This window comes from Hibiscus syriacus, unplaced genomic scaffold, assembly GCF_006381635.1.
Source record: "Hibiscus syriacus cultivar Baekdansim isolate YM2019G1 unplaced genomic scaffold, ASM638163v2 tig00110940_pilon, whole genome shotgun sequence".
Lineage (NCBI taxonomy): Eukaryota > Viridiplantae > Streptophyta > Magnoliopsida > Malvales > Malvaceae > Hibiscus > Hibiscus syriacus.
The window spans coordinates 2,676,028-2,682,755 of record NW_024062923.1 but is presented as its reverse complement, the minus strand read 5'-3'; the positions used below and the strand labels follow the sequence as shown (position 1 = coordinate 2,682,755).

The following is a 6,728-nucleotide window of genomic DNA, read 5'->3' as shown; positions in this document are numbered from 1 at the left end:
CTAGCTTGAAGCTTTTGTGAAGCTTGTTGATTTCAACAAGCACCTCTTTGTTTTTCCTTAACCGATCGAGTTCCCTGTGTTTTCCAAGATTGAAGCAATGCCCGGCGACGACATCGTTCAAATATTATTTCCTATCTTCGTCTGAAATACAATGTTTTTGTTTTGCCAGATTACTTCATTCCACACAGTCTTTTCACTTCATTCAATCCTTTGTTTGATCAAAATTTATACTCTTTTTTTCTCTTTCAATAAAGTTTGAATTAGAAATTTGTATTATAATAAGAAAATCTTTCTAATATCGAAGTATATAATAAAAATAACCAAGAGAAAGAAAAAAAAACGAAAATCGGTGGATAATTTGAATTTTTTTTTCACTTGTACGTTTTTGCTTTATTTTGGACCAGTTTTGACACGTGGAAGAATTATAACTGAACTTTTTATTTCCTTTGTTTCTTGCCACGTGTTAGATCCAAAATGCCGCATTTTACATATTGGGCCTCAGTGAAATCAAAGTTTGCACTTTGGACTTAAAATGAATTTATGACCCAAAAAAAAATACATTATATATTTTTTTAATATTATATATATATATTATATTCAACTTTAAATTTAAGGTGCAGTATGACACTAAAAGATTTTAGTCGAATTAAATATTTAATTTAATTTTATATTTAATTTTTTAGTCTAATCAAAGATTCTGAACTTGATTTATTAGTTCAAATTGATGTTTGGACTATACTTTTTGTTTAATTTAATATTTACGTTAAAATTTATTTGAACCAGTTTAGATTATGAAGTCATTTCAACCTAAAAACTAAATTCATATACCTAACTAGATTAAAAAAATTAAATTATTAAATTACACCTTAAATTAAATTAAATATTAACTATATTTATAATTGAATTTAATTGAATTATTTTAGATTTAGGGTTTAGAATAAAATTGAATTACATTGGAAATGGGGTTTAGAATGAAATTGAGGACTGTTTTGCAAGTTTTAAAAATTGGGGGATCTAAATTCAAGTGTCTAAAAAGTTCAATAACCTTTTATATAATTACCCTAATTTCTAATGGGGTTTAAGTTGGGGGACCATATGCAAACGGAATAAATGTTGGGGGACTGTATGCAAGTTTTAAAAGTTGGGGACCTAAATGCAAGCTTCAGAAATGTTTAGTGACCATTACTATACTTTACCCTTAATTTATTTTCAAAATTAAATTATAGTCTTTCAAAGTTTTAGGTTATACTCATACTTATAGGTATAACTCATATACCAATATGATTTTTTTAAGACTTATCGTCTCACTGAAAGCGATAATTTACTCTTTTTAAATTATACTAGTTTATGTATTTTTTATTAAGCTAAGATTAGTATTTGTTCTAAATACTATCAATCATTTGACAGTGAACGCTCAATCACTCTGTTACAGGCGCTGTTATGTGACTTTTAGGAACAATAACGATTCCTTTGACTACTAAGATAAGATGGTTCATGCCTAGTTTATGTATTTTTAATTTCCTTACAATTTGTCTCAGAAAATGCAAAAACATGGAACAAAGCCAGTTTATGTTGCATTCACAACGTTTTCCTAATTAATTTTATATTCACAATTTTCTCCTCATTTTACCTCCACTTATGTTACTGTAAAAGTAAGCTTATTTTTAAATACTTAAATAAGTTTTTATATATTGATATTTTAATAATTCAACCGTTGAATTTCATGTTCTATTTAAATAGATGTTATTTTTCCTCATTGTATTTCTTTATTTATATTAATTAGACTCTTCACATTTCTAGAAGTATTCTTATTTGACATACCTCATAATTACATTACATTTTTAGTTGTTTCTAACTCACTTTTCATGTGTTTGTTCAAACATTGAATTTACAATTCAACACACCCTTCAATGCTTTGAATTCTTTGAAGCCTAATATGGTTGTTTCAGAGAAAACCAACACAAAGGGTGCTGAAGGAATTTCCCCTGGTATAGTTTCTCCTATATATGTTGAGTTGCTAAGGATCATATACTATAGTTATATTTTTAAAAGAAAACTGATCTTCAAAGGAGATTAAAAATGGTGGCTGGCTGTACATTTTTGTTTCTTTTCTCGACCTATTTGTGTGCGGAGCAGGTTGTAATTGCTCCAGTTTTCAAGCCAATTCATATCTCCTCCTTCTTCAACTGCTTGTCTACTAGCAAATGATTCTTGTGTGCTGACAGAATCTCCAACAGTTTTATGTTTCTTGTTTGGGGATTTCAACTTCGCTGAAGAGCACCAAGAATACGAACAAACACATAATTTTATGTTAAGATATGAACCTATAAAATTTTAAAGACAAAAATAAATTATTAATTAAAAATAATAAAAAAATACCTAAATTATACACATAATTATGCTTCTGTGAAGTAGAGAATCGCGGCTTCTCAACTATTCCAGTCATCAATTTACAATGTAAACAAATATACACACACTAAAAAACGAATACAATAATTTGAATGTTCACCTGCATGCACTTTGTGCTTTTATTGTACCATGCAAAGATTTCCTGTCCGCTTTTCACAGAGGCTACGCGCTTGACCCTTATTCCACTGCTTTTGGTCCTTCATTTATTTTATATTATATATTAAAATAGTAAGCACGTAAGTCGTTGTAGTATAGTGGTAAGTATTCCCGCCTGTCACGCGGGTGACCCGGGTTCGATCCCCGGCAACGGCGTTTAAACTTTTCCTTTTTCCTTTTTAAAAAGGACTTAGCTTTATTGTACCATGCAAAGATTTCCTGTCCGCTTTTCACAGAGGCTACGCACTGACCTTTTTCCTTTTTAAAAAGGACATTGTGTGCTAAGATGGTTGAATAAAAGATTTGGGCTTTCTGATTAATGTTATAAAATTTTAATATTTATCGCAATTTAAACAACACAATAATTCCATCAAGGCAACCCCTACCACCAAAAGTTCTTATCCATTAATGTAAATCAGTACACAAAGTTAACAGACTTTTAACTAAATTAATCTGATTAATCAACTCTTTTTTTGTTTTGTTTCTAATATCTAGAGATTGAGACAAATTTACCTTATTGAACTTTCCTTAAATTAATTTGGCGATACTGCCCTTTGAAAATCAAATTGTGCCTTCAAAGGGATCAGTAACACTTTTTAAAGCAGAATAAGCCTCCCGGCATGTCGTCTTCCTCCGCTGCTTTCGGGGTTTCCACCACATCATCTCTAGCAGCCATCAACGAGCTTGTTCCTGGAGACGCCGGCGGGAATACAACATTCTCTGAAGTTGTTCTTTTGGGCGGCATCATCAACGGCTCGGGCGGTGAAATGGTCGACAAATAGTGTAATAGCATCTGTATGATTTGGGTGAAATTCGGTCGAGCATTCGGATCCTCTTGCCACATGAACTCAATCAATGCCAAATCTTCCGGAAGGTCCTCAGCACTAGGCCGAACATTCGAAACAACATAGTTAAAACTCAGACCAACATGCCTATATCAGAATTCCCTACTTGCATTTGAAGAAACACATGCCCATATCACTTCAGTTAGACTTACTAAAGTCCGACTGATCGAATGGGCAACAGAGGTCATCGATCATTTCTAATCCGAAATCTTATAGTGTCAGGCAGAGATTTTCAAAGGTTGTCCGAAGTTCGTACTCGAGACTATCACTACAAAACAAGACTACACATCATTCATTACCTTAAAGCCGCTGCATACGCTGCTTGTAAATTTGACATGCCCTCGAACGGCAACTTGTTATGGATGAGTTCCCACAACACGATAGCAAAGCTGTAGGCATCCACCTTATTGTTTTAATGTTTTTTCTCTCCCTGCCTTAACGTGACCGTGCTATAAAGCTGTTAGCATATGTAAGGAGTCAGAATCTTAAACATAAAGAAACCTGACATTTATGTGGAGAAAAAGGATAGAATAATTCAACCATATTACCTCTGGAGCCATCCAACGATGTCCGGTTTCAGCAGTCATCATTTCAGTTATGACTCTTCCCGAGCTAAACCGAAATCCGCGAGTTTAACCGTTTATGGTCTTCAGTCAAGATCAGGTTCTCTGCAATAGGAAATAGTTTATCAAGACCATGCAAACCTATAAAAGGTGATACCGCAGTATGGTAATGAAATTGGCATAAAGATTGTTATTGCTTTCATTTCTGTCCGTTAAATTAGTCGTTGGAATCTTAATAACGTATTCAATCCGTTGAACACGAACAATAAAACATGATGCATTGGTTCACAGTTTAAAAGAGAACTCATTATGAAATTGGTTCTTCTTGGTTAGTCACAGTTAATACAAGACCAGTTATAAGGTACAGAACTAGAAAATGCAACTCATTGAACATAAAAGCGCGCCTAGAAAATTGTTATGATCATACCAGGTTTCAGGTCCCGGTGAATGATCCCGTGTGAGTGTATGCATTCCATTGCACGAGCAATATCAAGTGCAAATCCAATCGCTACGCACATGTCCAAGCACTTTGGTCGCATGTTCAGAAGGTATTTCCGCAATGTCCCACCTAGTAGGAGTTCAGTTACAATCACCATAAAGGGCTCTTGGCAAGCTCCAATAAACTGGAAAATAAACAAAAGCTCAGCTAAGACAAGTCTATCTCCGCTTATTATAACCTAGAATTTCTGGATTTGCGGATATTCATCGACAATATATCCACTAAACCCAAAATAACATAAAATTCAGCAACAATCAATGGCATATATAATGATTCCAAAAAAAACCCCTTCACAAGTTCTGCTAAGACACAACTTCCTCTTAATCTACCTAAACTTCCAGATTCTAGGATATTCATCGACAATACATTGACTATAGCCCGGAAGAACATAAAATTCAGCCACAAGAATCAATGGCATATGTAATGATTCAACAAACCTTCACAAGCTCTGCCAAACACAAGCCTATTTCCACTTAATATCCAGAAACTCTGCAGATTCACAGATATTCATCGACAATATCGACTATGACCGGAAAGAACATAATATCAGCAACAAGAATCAATGGAATACATATGATTCAACAACCTTCAGAAGCTCTGCTATGACGCGGGCCTATGTGTGCTTATGTTAGCCTAAAAACTTTGCGGATTCACAGATATTCACCAACAATATCTACTATGACCCGAAAGAACATAATATTCAGCAACAAGAATCAATGGCATATATATGATTCAACAAACCTTCACAAGCTCTGCTATGACTATTGACGTGGGTCTATGTGCGCTTATGTTAGCCTAAAACTTTGCGGATTCATCGAATATTGACTAAAACCCGAAACAACATAATATTCAGCAACAAGAATCAATGGCATATATAATGAATCAACAAACCTTGACAAGATTTTTGTGTTCAACTCTGGATAACATTTCAACTTCCCTTGCAAACCTTCCTTCTCTCCTTGCAATTTCTTCTGGGGTGTTCCCTCTTCTAACAACCTTAATAGCAACATTTTGATTCTTGTATCTAAAAAAAATCAAATGGAGAAAACAAAACATAAGTTAACTGACATGTAATAACAGGCATTAATGATCAAATTTTTCCAGTTTTTTTATAATAAATTATTATCATATCTACTCAAATTATAAATAAAATTTATACCAAAGTTTTAAATGGGTACGATTCATTTAAAAGACCCCAAAAAGGAAATAATAAATTGAATTTAATTAGAATTTCAAACGAAAAATTACTTACTTTCCTTCATATACTTTAGCATGAGCTCCTTCACCAATTTTAGGACCAACAAAAAGCTGCTGAGGATCAATCAACCATTTAGCATCTAAATTGAACTCTTCAGTTGAAAAAAATCCATTCCCAGATCCCATCTTTTTGAAACCACCCTTGTTTTAACAATAATTGAAGAACTACCATTTATTGATCAATCAAAAAGAGACCCTTTTGGGGGGAAATCCCACTTCTGAAACTTAAAAAGCACAACTTTTCATAGCTGAAAATCAAAGTTACCAGGGTCATGCCTTTGTATACATTAAAGCAATACACAAGGCTCAAACTCCGGATTTTACTTATTTCCACAGTTTTACAACAATAAACCCATCCCAAAATTATGGATTTCAGATCCAAAAAAATAATCAAGAACTGTCCTTCGATGATTGGCAATGATTATAAAAAAGTCGCAACAAAACAAAATTTTATATATAATACAGAGCTAACAGAAAAACAGAAAAGACTTTCAGCTAAGAATCAAGCACTGAGACAAACAACAAGAAATTAAAACAAAATATGTTTTTCTTCTTCTTTATTTCTTTTTGGTGAAGAAGTGAACTGTGAAAGGGGGAAGGTTGAATTATATAAAGGAAGATTTTAATGGAGGATTGGGAAGAGAGTGTGGATCGAGAAATGGTTGATGGGATGTGGTTACTGGCTATTGAGAAAGAAAGAGAGAGATTGATTATTTAAGATCGCAAGGAAGAAGAGTTGTTTTTGTTTTTCAACGCGTTAATATTCATCGCACTGCAATGGAAATGACATGAAAACGAATTATTACGTCTATAGTTGTTTATTTTTAACCTGGTGAATCTTTGTCTGAAAAACAACCGTAGTGCGTAGTATTCTTTCGTCCAATTAACGTACCTTTTATTTTTAAAATTATTCAATTCGAAATATTTTCTTAAAAATTCAATAAATAATATTTATATTTTTTATTTTTAAATGATTTATTTTTTATACTAATTAAAATA

General features: G+C 32.9%; 1 non-coding gene and 1 pseudogene across 1 annotated transcript; one reads left to right on the top strand and one right to left on the bottom strand.

The window, feature by feature from the left end:
• Positions 1–2,649: 2,649 nt before the first annotated feature.
• TRNAD-GUC lies at positions 2,650–2,721 on the top strand. The gene has a single exon. It is a non-coding gene; the product is annotated as a tRNA-Asp (tRNA).
• Positions 2,722–2,948: 227 nt separating this feature from the next.
• LOC120147570 lies at positions 2,949–6,518 on the bottom strand (annotated as a pseudogene).
• Positions 6,519–6,728: the final 210 nt, after the last annotated feature.